The sequence below is a fragment of the Nomascus leucogenys genome, chromosome 9, assembly GCF_006542625.1.
Source record: "Nomascus leucogenys isolate Asia chromosome 9, Asia_NLE_v1, whole genome shotgun sequence".
Taxonomy (NCBI): domain Eukaryota; kingdom Metazoa; phylum Chordata; class Mammalia; order Primates; family Hylobatidae; genus Nomascus; species Nomascus leucogenys.
This window is the reverse complement of record NC_044389.1, coordinates 45,535,239-45,554,314: the sequence shown is the minus strand read 5'-3', so window position 1 is coordinate 45,554,314 and position 19,076 is coordinate 45,535,239. Positions and strand designations below refer to the sequence as shown.

Genomic DNA, 19,076 nt, shown 5'->3' with positions numbered 1-19,076 from the left:
TCACGTGCCTTAGGCAGTGGCTCACTCTACTCATAGATAAAACTGAATTTGTGTCTTTAAGCAATGCTGATAGAAACTTCAACAGGAAGCCCAAGGCATAGACAGGAATATGCAAAAACTGAAGTAATTAAAGATAAAAGAAAGAGTAACAGGAGGGAAATATGTAAGAGAGAAAATGGGAAAAGGATGCAGAACTGTGAAGAGCAAGAGTATGCCACCGTGTTTCCAGAGTCTGTCCATACTTTGCAAAGTTAATCATACTCTGCAAAATATCAGTCTTCTTTTGGGGCAGTAGAGGACCCTGAAGGGCTAATGGGATGAGGTAAGGAGACTGCAGGGCTTCCAGGATGCTATACTTTTCAGGGAGTTGCTGGGTATGACCAGCAGAAGCCAAGAAGGCTCAGCCTCACAGGTGCCTTCCTCACCAGTTTCCTGGGGCAGCAATGGAGAGGGCTATACCAGTGCTGGAATGGGTAAGAGATCTGTGAGAGAAGGGGATACTATTGATGATTTTGGAAGGTAATAGAGATTGATGGGAATTTGCAGTTAAATTGTTGTGGCTCTTAAAGATATCAAGGTGACTTGGACAGAATGTAGGCAAAAAGATTTCATTGTTTAGATCCAGTAAACTGTGAGTTCAATGAGGGCTGATTCTGATGGTAAATTTTTTTTCTAAGTTTTAAAAAAATGTAGTAGTTTTTTTCATTGACAGATAAAATCGTATGTATTTACAGTGTACAACATGATGTTTTGAAGTATACATACATTGTAGAATGACTAACTCTAGGTAATTAACACATGCATTATCTCACACAGTAATTTTGGTCGAGAGAACACTTCATAGCCACTCTTAGCATTTTTCAAGAGTACAATGTATTGTTAACTACAGTCACCATGTTGTACAGTAGATCTCTTGAACATATTCTTCCTGTTTAACTGAAAGTTGGATCCTTTGACAAAACATATTTTCAATTCCTCCTTCAACTCATAACCACCACAGCTTGTAACCACCAGTCTACTCTCTCTTTATATGAGATCAACTTTTCCAGTTCCCACATGCGAATGAGAACATGTGATATTTGTCTTCCTGTGTCTAGCTTATTTCACTTTACATAATGTCCTCCAGATTCATCCATGTTGTCGCAAATGACAGGAATTTCTTCTTTCTAAAGGCTGAATAGTATTCCATTGGGTATATATATACCACATTTTCTTTATCAGTTCGTTTATTGATGAACATTTAGACTGATTCCGTATCTTGACTTTTATGAATAATCACAATCAATTGGCTATAAATGCATGAATTTACTTCTGGGCTATTTGTTCCATTGATCAATGCATCTGTTTTTATGCCAGTACCATGCTTTATGGTTAATACAGTTTATGGCATATTTTGAAGTCAGATTGTGTGATGCCTCCAGCTTTGTTCTTTTTCTCAAGATTGCTTTGGCTATTTTGGATCTTTTGTTATCCCATAGGAATTTTAGGATTGTTTTTTCTGTGTATGTGATGAACATCATTGGTATTTCTATAGGGATTGCGTTGAATCTGCAGATCATTTTGGGTAGTATGAGCTTTTTTTTAATTTAAAAACTTCTTTATTAATTTTTGTATATACGTAGCAGGTGTATATATTTATAGCATACATGAGATAGTTTGATACAGGCATACAATGTGTAATAAGCACATCAGGGTAAATGGGTTATCCATCATCTCAAGCATTTATCTTTTCTTTGTGTTTCAAACAATCTGATTATACTCTTTTAATTGTTTTAAAATGTGTGATAAATTATTGTTGACTGTAGTTGCCCTGTTGTGCTATCAAATACTAGATCTTATTTAGTTTAACTACATTTTTGTACTCATTAATCATCCTCACTCTCTGCCCCACTGCTTGGGTCGAATGAACATTAACAATATTAATATTTTTTTTTCAATCCATGAACACAGGACATCTTTCCATTTCTTTGTGTCTTCCTCAATTTTTTCATTAATGTTTTGTAATTTTCAGTGTACAGATCTTTCACCTTCTTGGATAAGTTTATTTCTAATTATTTTTTTAACTATTATAAATGAGATTGTTTTCTTGATTTCTTTTTCAGATAGCTTGCTATTAATGTACAGAAATGCCACTGATTTTTGTATGTTAATTTTGTATCCTGCAACTTTACTGAATTTATTTATTAGTTCTAAAGTCTTTAAGGTTTTCTTTACATAAGAATATGCCATCTACAAACAGAGACAATTTAATTTCTGTGTTTTCAATTTGGATGGCTTTTATTTTTTTCCCTTGCCTAATTGCATTGGCTAGGACCTCTAGTACTATACTTTGGATACCAGTGACAAGAATGGGCATCTTTGTCTTGTTCCAAATCTTAGAAAAAAAGCTTCCAATTCTTCTCCATTGAGTATGATATTAGCTGTGGGTTTGTCATATATGACCTTTATTCTCTTGAGGTACATTATTTCTATACCTAATTTGCTGAGAGATTTTTAATCATGAAAGAAAATTGAATTTTGTCAATTTTTTTTTTTTAAGATGGAGTCTTGCTCTGTTGCCAGGCTGGAGTGCAGTGGTGTGATCTCAGCTCACTTCAACCTCCACCTCTGGGGTTCAAGTGATTCTCCTGCCTCAGTCTTTTGGGTAGCTGGGATTACAGGTGCCCACCACCATGCCCAGGTAATTTTTTGTATTTTTAGTAGAGATGGGGTTTCACTGTGTTGGCCAGGCTGGTCTTGAATTCCTGACCTCAGTTGATCTGCCTGCCTCGCCCTCCCAAAGTGCTGGGATTACAGGTGTGAGCCACTGCGCCTGGCCGATATTTTGTCAAACACTTTTTCTTCAGGTATTGAGATATTCATTTGGTATTATCCTTCATTCTGTTAATATAATGTATCACATCTATTGATTTACATGTATTGAACCATCCTTGCATCCCTGGGATGAATCTCAATTGATCATGGTAAATGATATTTTTAATATTATGTTAAATTTGGTTTGCTAGCACTTTATTGAGGATTATTGCAGCTATATTCATCAGGGATATTGGTCTGCAGTTTTTTTTGTAGTGTCTTTGGCTTTAGTATCAGGGTTGTGCTGTTCTTGTAAAATAAATATGGACATACTTTTTCCTCTTTGGTTTTTTGGAAGAGTTTGAGAATAATTAGTATCAGTTCTTCATTAAATTTGATAGAATTCATCAGTGAAGCCACCAGGTCCTGGGCTTTTCTTTGATGGGAGAGTTTTGATTACTGATTTAATAGCTTTACTTGTTATTGGTGTGTTAAGGTTTTTTACTTTTTCATAATTCAGTCTTGGTAGTTTATATGCATCAAAATATATCTATTTCTTGTAAGTTATCTCATTTGTTGATATATAATTTTTCATAATAGTCTCTTATGATCCTTTGTATTTCTATTGTGTCAATTGTAATGTCTACTTTTTATTTATAATTTTATTTATTTGAGTTTTCTCTCTTTATTTCTCAGCCTAGCTAAAAGGTTTGTTGATTGTGTTTCTTTTCTAAAAAACAATTTTTAGTCTTGTTGATTTTAAAAATTGTTTTTCTAGTTTCAATTTTATTTATTTCCACTCTAATCTTTATTATTTTTCTTCCTCCTTAAGTTTGGGTTTAGTTTGTTTTTGTTTTCCTAGCTCCTTGAAGTACAATATTAAGTTGTTTATTTGAGATTTTTCTTCTTTATGATGTAAGCGTTTATGGCTATAAACTTTCAGCTTAGTACTATTGTTGTTGTATATCATAGGTTTTGGTACATTGTGTTTCCATTTCTGTCTGTCTCAGGAAGTTTTTTTTTTCTCTTTTAATTTTTTTATTGACCCATTGGTAGTTCAGAGGGTGTGCTGTTTAATTTCCATGTATTTGAGAATTTTCTGAAGTTCCTCTTGTTATTTAATTTTAGTTTTATATTATGGTGTTCTGAAAAAATACTTGATATAATTTCAATCTTCTTAAATTTGTTTTTTTGGCTTAGTGTATAATCTATCCTGGAGAATGTTCTGTATGCACTTGAGAAGAATATGTTATCTGCTGCTGTTGGATGGAATATTCTGTGTATGTATGTTAGGTCCTTTTGATCTAGAATGTAGTTTATTCCAAGTTTTCTTATGGATTTTCTGTCTGAATGATCTGTATATTGCTGAAAGTTGGGAGTTGAAGTTTTTTACTATTGTTGTATTGCAGTCTATCTTTTTCCTTTAGATCTATAAATATTTGCATTGTGTGTTTAGAAGCCCTGATGTCAGGTGCATATATATTTATAATTGTTATATCCTCTTGCCAAATTGACTCTTCTTATCATTATATAATGATCTTTTTACAGTTTTGACTTAAAGTTTATTTTATCTCATGTAAGTGCAGCTACTTTTGCTCTCTTTCGGTTCTCATATGCATGGAATATCTTTTTCCATCTCTTCACTGTCAGTTTATATGTGTTCTTACAGGCCAAGGTAAGTCTCTTGTCTCTTGTAAGCAGCATATAATTGTGTCCTTTTTTTCAACTCATCAGCTATTCTATGTTTTTAGTTGGAGGTTTTAATCTATTTACTTTCAAAGTAATTCTTGATAAGTAAGAACTTAACGCTGCCATTTCGTCAATTGTGTTCTAATTGTTTAGTAGATCTTTGCTTCTTTCTTCCTCTTTGACTGTATTTTTTTTTTTGGCTAAGTGATTTTCTCTAGTGGTATGTTTTGTTTCCTTGATTTTAATGTTTTTGCCTATCTATTATGTTTTCATTTTTGGTTATCATGAGGCTTACAAGAACCATCTTATAGATATAATAGGATATTTTAAGCTGACACCAACATAACTTTGATCACACACAAAAAGCTCTATACTTTGACACCACTTCCCACCCACATTTTAAAAATTTACATCCTTTTATATTGAATAACCCTTAAGAAATTCTTGTAGGTATTATTAGTATTTTTTATGGCTTTGTTTTTTAATTTTCAAACTAAAGATACAAGGAATTTGCATACCACCATTACAGTTTTAGGTGTTTTTTGGCATTTGACTGAGTGTTTACTTTTACCAGTGAGTTTATACTTTCAGATCTTTTTGTATTACTCATTAGTATCCTTTTCTTTCAGCTTGAAGAACTCTCTTGAGCATTTCTTGCAAGACAGGTTAGATGGTAATGAACTCCCTCAGCTTTTGTTTGTCTGGGAAAGTCTTCATCTCTCTTTCATTTCTGAAGAAGAGCCTTAAAAGTACAGTGTTCTTGGTTGCCAGTTTTTTTCAAATCCTTCATAATTTTGAATATATCTTCACACTTTATCCTGTCCTATAAGGTTTCTACTAAGAAGCTTGCTGCAAGCTGTATTAGAACTTCTTATAAGCTATTTGCTTCTTTTGTTTTGCTGCTTCAGTATCCTCTCTTTGTCTTTAATTTTTGAGAGTTTGATTACAATATGTCTTGTGTATTGATTGAATCTAATTAAAGACCTTTGACCTATCTGTACCTGGATATTTACTTTCTCCAGTTTTGAAAAGTTTTCTGCTACTATTTCTATAAATAAGCTTTCTAACCCTTTATTTGTTTCTTCCTTTTCTTAAATTCCTATGACTTAGAAATTTACTCTTTTGATACTGACTCATAAATCTCATAAGCTTCCTTCATTTCTTTTCATTCTTTTTTTCTCCTAAGATTGTATATTTTAAAATAAATGTCTTTTAGGTCACAGGTTTTTCTTCTGTCTGATCAGTTCTATGGTTGATGCTCTCTGTTGCATTGTTTATTTCATTCATTGTATTTTCAGTTCTATATTTTCAGTTTGATTTTTTGAAAAATATTTAAATATTTCCATTAAAATGTAAGTCACTTATTGTTTTCCTCATATCATTGAATTGTTTCTCTGTATTTTCTTGAAGTTCACTGAGCTTCCTTATAAAGTTATTTTGAATTCTTTGTTAAGCAGTCCATACATCTTTATTTCTTTATTGTCAGTCACTAGCACATATTTCATTCATTTGGTGATGTCATCCTACTCTGATTGTTCTTGATCCTTGTGGTTATGCATTGATATTTGTGCATTTGAAGAAGTAGGTACTTATTTCAGTTTTCACAGACTGGCTTTGACTGGGAAAGCTCTGTGGCAGGTGTAGTGCTGACCAACTAGAAACCTGGGGCAGCTGTGGCCAGTGTGGTGTTGCCAGGAACCTGGACCAATTATGGCAGGTGCAGGACAGTGGTGTGCCAGAAGCCTGAGGCCACTGAAGCCTGCCTGCTAGTGAGGGCTGTCAGACCTGGGGCTGTTGACATCATCCAGGCAATGGTGTAAGAGGGACATTGTTAAGCAAGCCTGAAGCCTGAGGCTGTGTGGTCCTACCTGGCACTGGGCTGGTAGAGGCTCAGTCCATAGGTACCAGCCTGAAATATGAGGCCATTCTGGTCTTTCCTATGCTGGGTTGTTTGTGGCAGGCCCAATGTTGGGGTTTAAGGCAAAGTCTTATGCTCACTTCATTTTCTTTCCCCTAAATGGATGATGTCTCTCTTTCTGCTGTATGCTGCCTGAGACTGGGGGAGAAATGACATGGGTAACATAAAACTGTCTTTCCTACTCTCTTCAGTGTATCTTTTTTTATGGTGCTACAACCAGGTAGCATGATCTTTCACCTGGTTTCCTCTGTTCTTGTAAAGGTATCTTTTTTTGCATGGATAGTTGTTGAAATGTATGTTTTGGTTGGGGGATGACTCCAAGAGAGTCCTACTCTGTCATCTTGCTCCACCACTCTCTCTGATAATGAATTTTATGTGTCAACTTGACTGAATCACAGGATACCCACATTAAACACTATTTCTGCGTGTTTATGTGAGGGTTTTTCTGGATGAGATCAGCATTTGATTCTGTGGACTCAGTAATGTAGATTGCCATCCCCAGTGTGGGTGAACATTGTCCAAATTCATGGAGGAACTGAATATAATAAAAGCTGGATAAAGGAGGAATGCTCCTCTTTATTTTTCTACCTCAGTGATTGAGTTGGGATGTCTCATCTCATCTTTTCCTGCCCTTGAACTGAGATTTATACCATTGGCTCCCCTGGTTTTCAGGCCTCAGACTAAGACTGAACTCTACTACTGGCTTTCCTGGCTTTCCAGCTTGCAAACAGCAAATCATAGGACTAATTGGTTTTCATAATTGTTTAAGGAAATTTCTCCTAATAAATATATATATCTCCCACATTCCAATGACATCATCCCAGCAGTGGTGTTAGCTACAGTTCAGTCAACCAAAATTAATCTTCAAGTGCATACTACAATATTGTTGAATAGAGGCAATATGCTGGAGAGAAGATCTTTAGAACTAAGTCATCTTGCATAACTGTAACTTTATAGGAATTGAACAATAAGTCCCCTTTTCTCCCTCATCTCAACCCCTGGTAATCATAGTTCTATTCTTTGCTTTTATGTGTTTGATTACTTAGGTACCTCATATAAGTGGAATCAGATTATGTTTGCTCATATTTGACTGGTTTATTTCACTTACTGCAATATTATCCACGTTGTCACCAATGGCAGGATGGTCTTTCTTTTTAAATATTGAATAATATGGCACTATATGTGTATATCACATTATTGTATACATTTTCTGTTGACTGACATTTATTCAGAGAATACTTCTCATGTTAAGTGTTCTTACTATATAAAAACACAAAATACAAACAAAAAACAACAAAAACACTCAAACCACAAAGGAACATAAAGAAAATTTGGGAGTGATGGATGTATCTATTAACTTGATTGGGGTGGTGGTTTCATGAATGTATTCATATGTCCAAGCTCATTAAATTGTACAATTAAATATTTTTGTATGTCAAGTATACCTCAAAGAAGCTGTTTCTTTCCCCAAAAAGTAATGTTTTCAATAGAAGGTGAGAAATTTAGTTCAGCTGTGCTCTGGAAAAAGACAAAGTATTTTGGTTAATAGATAAAATCCCCACCACATCTTCTCCATCTATAACAAAGTACTTTTGCAGAAACACTCTTCAAGTTGTAGTGCCAGAGCAAAATTCTCATGATTGGTAGTCTGACTTTCTTGCTTTTTCAGGACCCAAGACAATTTTTAAAACCTTGATAATTATAGATAATGGTGCCTCCTGCTTCAAATAACTCTCAGCATCTCAGATGATTTTTACAGAGTTCCTGTTTACTTTGACAAAGTGGACTTTTTCTGGGTACAAGAAAAAGTCTCAGACAGTTCCTCATTCAAAGTGGTCCCAGAAGTCAAGAGATTGGTGGATATTTGGGGAGAGTACCCAGGCTTTGTCAGCCTTCATTCTTTTATTAGTAGGCAGTAAGTATAGCAGGTAAAAATTTACCTGACTTGGATTGGCCATGCAGTAAATGTTAGATCTAGGTTAGCCAATATCCTTATTGTCTTTAACTGATTTGAAAAAATAATGCCTTTTTGTCCCTTCTGCTGATAACAAGGATAATATTAGGCTGAGTATAAGCAGAATAGAAGCAATAGACTTTTATGAGAAAGGGAGGTGTATTAGTCCGTTTTCATGATGCTCATAAAGACATACCTGAGACCGGGAAGAACAGGAGGTTTAATTGAACTTATAGTTCCACATGGCTGGGGAGGCCTCAGAATCATGGCAGGAGGTGAAAGGTACTTCTTACATGGTGGTAGCAAGAGAAAATGAGGAAGATGCAACAGTGGAAACCCCTGATAAAACTATCAGACCTTGTGAGACTTAGCCACTGCCACGAGAACAGTGTGGGAAGAATTACCCCCATGATTCAAATTATCTCCCACTGGGTCCCTCCCACAACACGTGGTAATTATGGGAGTACAATTCATGATGAGATTTGGGTGAGGACACAGAGCCAAACCATATCAGGAGGAGCTTTGAGAAAGAAGAAAACAATGTGTAAGCAAAGTGAAAAAGAAGAGGAAGAAAAGTCAGAAAATGGAAGAAAAAACAATGAATGATGTAAGAGGAAGAGAACAGAGAAGGGATAAAAATTAGCCACAATACAAGACATTTCAATAACCGGAATGTTCCTAATAATGCAGGATCCTATGTGCTGTATTTTTGTGCACTAACTCTCCCTACCTTTATTGATATTCCTTTTTGCTTACCTCTGGCTTGTATATCATTTGGGGAGTCTTGAAGGATTACTTTTATTTTTGTAATCTACCTGATGACTGAAGTGAGGGTATTAATATATACATAAATAGTAAATGAGTTGCTCTAGGAATCTACTTAATTACTACTTGCCCATTGAAGGAACAGGCCTCAAAATAATAAGAGCCTTTTATGACAAACCCATAGCCAATATCATACTGAACAGGCAAAAGCTGAAAGTGTTCCCCTTGAAAACTGGCACAAGACAAGGATGTCTTCTCTCACCACTCTTTTTCAACATTCTATTGGAATTTCTGACCAGGGCAATCAGGCAAGAGAAAGAAACAAAGAGTATTCACATAGGAACAGTGGAATTCAAATTGACTTTGTTTGCAGATGACCTGATTCTATATCTAGGAAATTCCATTGTCTCAGCCCCAAAGCTTCTTAAGCTGATAAACAACTTCAGCAAAGTCTCAGAATACAAAATCAATGTGCAAAAATCATATCATAAGCATTCCTATACACTAAAAACAGACAAGCAGAGAGCCAAATCATTAATGAACTCCCATTCATAATTTCTACAAAGAGAACAAAATACCTAGAAATAAAACCAACAAGGGGAATGAAGGACCTCTTCAAGGAGAATTATAAACCACTGTTCAAGGAAATCAGAGAGGACACAAACAAATGGAAAAACATTCCATGCTTATGGATAGGAAGAATCAATATCGTGAGAATGGCCACACTGCCCAAAGTAATGTACAGATTCAATGCTTTTCCCATCAAAATACCATTGACATTCTTTACAGAATTAGAAAAACTATTTTAAAATTTACATGGAACCAAAAAAGAGCCCATATAGCCAAGATAATCCTAAGCAAAAAGACCAAAGCTGTAGACATCATGCTACCTGACTTCAAACTATACTACAAGGCTACAGTAACCAAAACAGCATGGTACTGGTACAAAAACAGACACATAGACCAAGCAAACAGAATAGAAAACACAGAAATAAGACTGCATATCTACTACCACCTGATTTTTGATAAACCTGACAAAAATAAAATAGAAATACATGTACCATTCAGGACATAGGCATGGGCAAAAATTTCATGACCAAGACATCAAAAGCAATTGCAATGAAAGCAAAAATTGACAAATGGGATCTAATTAAACTAAAGAGCTTCTGCACAGCAAAAGAAACTATCATCAGGGAGAACAGACAACCTACAGAATGGGAGAACATTTTTGCAACCTATTTATCTGTTTTTATCTGGGAAAGTTCTAATATCTGGAATCTATGAGGAATTTAAACAAATTTACAAGAAAATAACAAACAACTCCATTAAAAAGTGGGCAAAGGAAATGAACAGACACTTCTCAAAAGAAGACATTTATATGTCCAAGAAGCATATGAAAAGAAGCTCAGCATGTGTATTAGTCTGTATTCATGCTGCTGATAAAGACATACCCTAGACTGGGAAGAAAAAGAGGTTTAATTGGACTTACAGATCCACATGGTTGGGGAGGTTTCAGAATACTGGCGGAGGGCAAAGGGCACTTCTTACATTGGTGGTGGCAAGAGAGAATGAGGAGGCAGCAAAGGTGGAAACCCCTGATAAACCCATCAAATCTTGTGAGACTTGTTCACTATCATGAGAATAGCATGGGAAAGACCGGCCCTTATGATTCAATTACCTCCCCCTGGGTACCTCCCACAACACATGGGAATTCTGGGAGATATAATTTGAGTTGAGATTTGGGCAGGGACACAGCCAAACTAAATCAGCATCACTGATCATTAGAGATACACAAATCAAAACCACAATGAGATACTATCTCACACCCGTCAGAATGACAATGATTAAAAAGTTAAGAAACAACAGATGCTGGCAAGGCTGCAGAGAAAAAGGAATACTTTTACACTGCTGGTGGGATTGTAAATTAGTTCAATCATTGTGGAAGACAGTGTGGCGATTCCTTAAAAACCTAAACACAGAAATACCATTTGACCCAGCAATCCCATTACTAGGTATATCCCCAAAGGAATATAAATCATTCTATTATAAAGATAAATGCATGCATATGTTTATTGCAGCACTATTCACAATAGCAAAGACATGGAATCAACCCAAATGCCACCAATGATAAACTGGATAAAGAAAATGTGGTACATATACATTATGGAATACTATGCAACCATACAAAAAGATGAGATCAAGTCTTTTGCAGGGACATGGATGCAGCTGGAAGCTGTTATCCTTAGCAAACTAATGCAGGAACAGAAAACCAAACACCACATGTTCTAACTCATAAGTGGGAGCTGAACAATGAGAACAAACACACACAGGGAGGGGAACAACATTCACCAGGGCCTGTTGGGAGGGTGGTGGGAGGACGGAGAGCATCAGGAAAAATAGCTAATGCATGTGTGGCTTAATACTTAGGTGATGGGTTGATAGGTGCAGCAAACCACTATGACACATATTTTCCTATGTAACAAACCTGCACATCCTGCACATGTACCCTGGAACTTAAAACAAAATAAAGTTAAATTAAAAAAATTACTATCTATCATTTTTCAGCATAAGCAAATGATAGCACAAATTTATACAGGTCACTTATTTGAATACCACTCATTTATCTAATTAACCCCCACTCCTTCTTGGTCAGGTAGATAAAATATGCATTGTTATTTTAGCAGGAAATGGATGCCCAAAGAAGAACAATATAGTGATGAAACTCACCACTTGGCTGAGAAGTGGAGCTATTTATTTATTTATTTAACAAATGTTTATTGAGGTACTATTGTGTGGGAGATAATAGAAGGGATACAGAGAATAAAAAATAGTTATTTCCTTTAAGAGGGAGGTGACAAATGAATGTTCACTATGTGTCAAGGGCTATGCTAGGTATGTCCCATGCTTTTAATTCTCACACCTGCCCTGCAAGGCAGGACTCTCACAATTTCTCAGATAAGGAAAGTCAGGAAATTTGTATAATCTGTCTATGGAGACAAAAGTAGTTAAGTGGAGAAGCTGGTATTTGAGCTCGGATGTCACTGGGTTCTGAGCTCAACTTTCTTCCATCATGTTGTTGCTTTTTATTGCAAGGAGCTCATCTTATACCTATAAAAACAGAATTAACAAATCAAGACCACCATTTATTTCCTTAGACCCACATGTTAGTCAAACTAAGTGTCATTCCCTAAGCATTCTACATTCTCTTGTCTCTTTATCTTTGCTCTTGTCTTTTCCTAAGCTTAAAACGCTCTCCAGTCTCCACCATTTATTACAGTGCTGCCCATGTATGAAGACTCAGTTTAAAACCTATCTCTTTCATGAGGCTGAAACCTACTCTCATTTTTCCAGCAGGAATGATTTCTCCCTCCTTAAAACTTGTATTTATCATGCAAGATAATTTGCGTAGTTGTTTTTGCACTTCTTATTGTGTCTTTGTAGTAGGTAATCTCAAGGACATCCCCCAATGATCTCCATCTTCTATTGTTATACCTAGTGTACTTATTGTAATCCTCTCTCCTTGAATGTGGGCTGGATTTATTGATCTAGTCTAAAGAACAGTATATGACAGAGGTTTTGGGATGTCACTTCTGACATTAGCTAACAAAAAGGTTGTGACTCCTGTGTTGAGCTCTCACTTTCACTTTCCTTTGGATTTTTTGCTCTGGAGAAAGGAAGTTGTTATGTAGAGAGGTCCATGTGGCAAGGGAATCATGGTGAGTGAGTGAGTGAGGAAGTAGATTCCCCCTAATTGAGCTTTCAGATGAGACTTCGGCCCTAGTTGACAGCTTGACTGCTACCTCATGAGAAGCCTTGATACAGAGGCACTCATCTAATATGTAGCCAGATCCTGACCCACAGAAATTATACAATTATGATAAATATTTGTTGTATTATATGACTACATTTTGGAGCAATTTATTATGAATCAATAGATAGCCAATATAGTACTACTAGACAGCAAATGCTTATAAGTTGGAGTCTTTTTCTTCTTCGTCTTTATCTGCATAATCAAGCAGGACATTTTGCATTAGTGGCAGGAAGAAATACCCTCCCTCATGTTTATGATACTGGTGAGAAAAATTTGTAATAAAAAAGATCTTATTAGAATTGATAACATCTCTCCTAGATAGCAAAGAAAGAGCTAGTCTCAATTACTATGGTGGCTCAGGGAGGGGCCAAAAACATCTAGTCCTGAAATATCAAGATTCTTGTTTCATAAAGGACAGCATCTCAAGTCATGCTGATAGAAGAAATGTCTTTTCTTCACAAATGATTAGATTTGATTATCCTCCAGGAAAAATTCTTGCTTACCTTGGCATGTGTTTGTTTATTAAAGTAATGAGAAAACCAGTTGCAGTTCTCCCTGACAGGGTGGAGGAAACAGTATTGTGGAAATATCTTTGCTTTTGCTCTTGACACCAGATCTCACCTTTTCCCTTTTCCCTCCTTTCCTGTGTTTGCAATTGAGCACCTCAATTAACACCTCAGTAAAGCCTGGGGACTTTAGTGTTGAAGTCTCAGAAGAAGCTACCAAGAATTCTCCTTTTTCCAGTGGGGTAGTGCAGTTTCCCAAGTGTGTTAGTTCATTTTGTGCTGCTATAACAGAATAGCAAAGACTGGATAATTTATAAACATTAAAATAGAAATTTATTTCTTATGGCTCTGGAGGATGAGAGGTACAAGATCAAGGTGCCAACATATTTGATGTCTGGTGAGGGCTTGGTTTCCACTTTCAAGATGGTGCCTTGAATGCTGCATCCTCTGGAGAAAAGGGATGTTTTTCCTCACATGGCAGAGGAACAGAAGAGAGCAAACTCACTCTTAGAAGTCCTCTTTATAGTGACATTAAATCCATCAGTTAGGATGGAGTCCTCATGACCTAAACACCACTCATTAGACTGCATCCAACTCTGTTCCATTGGGGATTAAGTTTCAACATGAGTTTTGGAGGGAACAAACATTCAAACCACAGCACCATGGGAAGGATTAAGATCACCAACCTAGCTTGATGAAGGGAGGGACTACTTGAGATGAAAAGTAGCTAAGAGATGGTAAATATCCCTGTATGTTAATTTATAATCTTTTGTCAAGAGTCAGGGACTACAAGCCCTCTTCCTCAGGGCACAAAGCAAAGGTGAATCTAAAGGAAAGTTACAACCACTGTTCCTTCTGGACCATCCCTCTTTTGAGAGTTATTTGGCCATTACATAAAGATTGAATCAGATAAACCTGGGCAGGTTAGGATAAAGGTAGTCAGGAAGGTGTGGCCAGTATAATGCTTCCCAAGCATCTTGCAGGAGCCTCTAGGAGCAAGGTGAAAGACAGACTGTATCTTTGCTCCTTTTATTCCTCAACCCCCAACTCTGGGGATTATTAGAAGTCCTTTAGATTAATGCTCAAATTCCTTATTTCATTGTAGACTTGTGGGTAACAGTTTCTGGACCGACTCCTTGCTGTCAGCACAGGAAGGACTTATGAGCTGACAGTGGCTCCAAACATTCCAAGGCACAAAGAACAGTGTGATTATATCCCCCAGTTTCTCTCTTTAGGTCAGTGATCCCAAACTGGAGGCATTAGCACTTTTGGAACATGCACCTCTAGAATGAGTATGTGGCAAGAATGATTTAAAAAATTAATTTCTTTATAGGGTTTTGGCTTAAAGTCTGACTGTATATGGGCATGTCAAAAGCAGGTAAGAAAATTTATCTTAAAAATTAACCTTAAAACTGCATTGATATACCATGGAATACTATGCAGCCATAAAAATTATGAGTTCATGTCCTTTGGAGGGACATGGATGAAACTGGAAATCATCATTCTCAGTAAACTATCGCAAGGACAAAAACCAAACACCGCATGTTCTCACTCATAGGTGGGAATTGAACAATGAGAACTCATGGACACAGGAAGGGGAACATCACACTCCGGGGACTGTTGTGGGGTGGGGGGAGGGGGTAGGGACAGCATTAGGAGATATACCTAATGTTAAATGACGAGTTAATAGGTGCAGCAAACCAACATGGCACATGGATACATATGTAACAAACCTGCACATTGTGCACATGTACCCTAAAACCTAAAGTATAATAATAATACTAAAATAAAATAAAAAAACTGCATTGATGAAAACCCTTACTTTATTTTGCCTTGTGAGTTTATTACCACTGCTGTAGCTCAAGTTCTCATGTAGGGTAAAGAAATATTCTGTTTTTTTCCAATATGTTTTCATTTGTTTGCTGCCAATGTTTTTCGCTATTATGAACATATTTGTTGTGTATGTGTGTGTGTGTGTCTGTGTGTTTTAATTAAATCTGGCTTTGTCAGGCTAACAAGTTTCTCATTATTGGCAAATACAGAATTACTAATGTGATGTGCTATTTGTTGACCATGGAAAAGTGAAGGATTAGATATTTTGTGCTGGGTGGGGGGGGGACCTCAATTAATAACCTTCTGCCCCTTATGAAAAATCTGTTGAATATTATCTTAACTAATCATAGAAAAAAATTCAAGAAATGTTTAAAAAAGAGAGAGAGAAAAAGAAAAAAAGCTTATTTAACCAAAATAAACACAGATCGAAGGAACAATCCAAAAGAATTATCTTCATTATTCCACAGCCAACAGTAAAGGCTTATATCCCATGATGGTAATGAGCAAACCTTTGAACTTTGCATTGTTCACAGCCAGGCATCAGCACTTGAGGCTTAGGCAAACAATGTTGTACAATTGCTCTGGGGAGTTGCTAGGATAAGACCTCGGCTTGTGTTTCTGAGTAGGCTTGATCCTTCCTTCCCAGGCTGCATTTCCCAAAGCAGAGGCTGGAAAGGCGTAACACTGGATTAAAAGGTAGACTGTTAGGAGTCACACATCAAGGTTCTCTCTGTGCTGTAGTACTTCCGCTTGTTGGTAAGCAGTGGATGGACATGGAGGCAGGTGATTTGCCCTGTCAAGTCTTGATAGTGCTATTAACTCTAAGTCTCTGCAAACCTTTTTGAGCTCATATTGAGAATATCCAAATACTCAGATGGAGTCTCGACTGAAGCATGCAACTTCTCTAAACATTTGAAAGGACCAACTGGGAAAGTGTACCACAGGGGAAACCACAGTACTTTGGAGTTAGATGGGCCTGGGTTTGAATCTTACCTAGAACAAATTATTCATCTTTCTGTTTTCCCCTTTGCAATATGGGTGACGTAATAGTATCATGCCCCATATGTCTGTGTCTGATGAAGAACGAATGTTCAGTGAGTAGAAGTTTCTGAGGAAATGGTCAATCCAATTATATAAGATTGTTCCAATGACTAGTTGAGTATATTTAGTTTTAAGGCTGAACTTCCTGGAAAGTTTGATTAGAAATCTGATTGGATATATGTGGGTATGTAGTTTTAATGAAAAAAAAAAATCAGCCAAAACCAATATTTGCCTTGATGGGCTGTAATGCTCACTGCAGATACTCGATTTATTGCTTGGATTTATTATTTATTAAATTATGACATTAGCTACATCTTTAATCTTAGAAGTCCTTAGTTGGCTTGAGAGGAGCGATGTGTCTCTCTGATTTTCTAATCGTCTAATCATGGAAGAATTTGAGTATATAAATAAGATTTCATCAAAGCTATTATTTATTTATTGAATGCTGGGATTTTTAAAAACGTAATTTAGGTATATCATAGAGGCTAAGATAGATTCTATACCACTCAAGTGGTATGTCCTGCTTTTCCTGGAAATTCAGCCAGATTTTGCCTCCCAGCATCACTTTGCAGTTAGTTGAGGCCATGTGACTGAATTCTAGCCAGTGGATTGTGAATGAAAACGTTATGCTCCACCATCCTGCTGGCCTGGCTCATTGAAACTTCTATGTGCTTCTCCATGCTCCTTTTTTCCTTCTAGCTGGACTGAGTGCCCATGACCTCAGGGACATCTTGGAAGCTACATGTAGAAGATGGAAAAGCCTCTGTCATCTCCATCAATGTAATCTCCAAATAACTACTTAGAAAAGGGACAGCTTACTAACTCCTTCACTGCCCAGTACTATTAGGTGAGTAAGAAATAAACCTCTTTTATATTAGACAAAATATATATTTTGGGGCTTTTTTTGTTCCAACAGTTAGCTTGACCTAACTATTATGTGTATTCTATTACCGTAGACTAGGGAGTGCCTCTAAGTTTTATCTATTCAAATATTCTGCCTTTGTCAGTAACATGATGTCTGCTGGGTTTCATGAAGAAATTGAGATTGAGGAAAGGCAGAAAGAGGCTTCAAAGAATAGTTAATATATTTCATAGCCACATTTTCTCAACTGATAGTACTTCATAATGTTAAAACTTCTTCTCAAGTTCTTTGAGATCGTTTCCCTTTGTGCCTGGTACGGAACTGTCCATATTACTCATGTGAGTGAAAATTACCATTGAGGTTGCTTCTGTCTGTTTGGGATGATATAAAGAACAGTTACCAAGATCAAAGTAGAATTTCTGGCTGAGAGAAAAAAAGTGATTTAGAGATAGGGAGAGAGAGCGAGTGGGAGTTCACTAGGTATTGACTGTGTGCTAAGATGGTGACAGCTGAGTGAAACCCCAAATGTTAAAAAAGTACTTTCACGATACTGAATGCTGGGTGCATTGTCAAGGGAGAAGGGTGAGGCCTTGACACAGATCAGATATGTGACTTTGGCAAATCACTAAAATTCTCTGGGCTGGGTTTTCTAATCATGAAGGGGGATCTGACCAGATAATTTCTAAGATGGCTTTACTCTAAATATTTGACCCCAAGCCATATGAGTAAAAATTTAATGTGCTGATAGCCATATATTGGTGCTGTAGTGTAATAAACAGGTGAATCCCCCGTCTTCTCCCTCTTCTTCCACAAATACTCCATGGCTCATTAATATACAGGCACAATATAATTTTTCAGGGCTTGGTGGTGATGCTCAGTGACATCTTGTGCAGATCCACACGGGCAGGGCATCTGGGGCAGCTATATTCAATTTTAAATAAAACAAAGCAAAGTAGCAGCTGTTTGGCATTAGAGGGAATTTTAAACCTGTATTCTGATTCCACCAAGGGAAGAAACAAACAAAAGTGAATAACATTTTAAGCCAGTGAGTCTGAAATATTTAATGCCATCTGCATTCACTCAATAAGTGGCCATCACCTGCAATGTACTCTCATTTTCCTTTAAAATCAGAATTGACAATAATTTACGATAGGATAAAAGATGCATTGGCATTCAAAATACTGAATTCTTAGTTCATTTTCAGTGTTTTTGCCATAATTATGAGTTATTCGTCTAAGTCTGTCTTCCATTATAGCTAAAAACATCATAACAGGAGATTCAAATTCTACATGGTGGGAGCAAAAGTGGATCTTGTTTTTCTGTAGCAACATGGTTGAACTTCATAGTGAAGTTTGAATCTGACAGCATTCATGCTCAAATGTCCAAGCCCTGCATTTCTGATATCATGGAAGCACAAGCACGCTGTGTGATATTGTGCAGCATTTGATCCTGCCTGACTTCTGTGTCTCTGGCTATCAACAAAGATATTTATAACTGCCTTATGCCAATGTAGTTTTTAAAGCTGGGTAATATCAGTGTAAGGTGGTCACATTTATCTTGAAAGCCAAGGTAGGGTACCATGTGTGCTTCCTGCACTACTGTCTCCTTGTTCCTTTTATTTTTTCCTAACTCATTCATTCATTCATTGAACAAATATTTCTTGAGAGGTGGCCATATACTAGATATTTTAGTAAGTGTTGGAGATACAGGGGCAAATAGGATAGACCTATTCCCTGTCTTTACCATCTAGTGCAGAAAATAGACACTGAACAATTAGTTACAGGGATAATAAATGAAGAGTTTGCAAAGCAAGAGAGAGAGGCTGAGTCTTAAGGGCTGGGTGGAAATTAGTCAGACAAAGAGGGTAGAGAGGGCATTTGAAGAGGTAAGGGCAGCTCCAGCAA

General features: G+C 36.6%; 1 long non-coding RNA gene across 1 annotated transcript in view; it reads left to right on the top strand.

The window, feature by feature from the left end:
* LOC105738227 overlaps positions 1 to 18,773 on the top strand; it is a 41,136-nt gene extending 22,363 nt beyond the window's left edge. The window contains exons 5-6 of the long non-coding RNA XR_001113986.2: positions 17,010 to 17,157; positions 18,428 to 18,773. This is a non-coding gene — a long non-coding RNA (uncharacterized LOC105738227). The remainder of the gene's footprint in view (positions 1 to 17,009; positions 17,158 to 18,427) is intronic.
* The last annotated feature ends 303 nt before the right edge of the window (positions 18,774 to 19,076 follow it).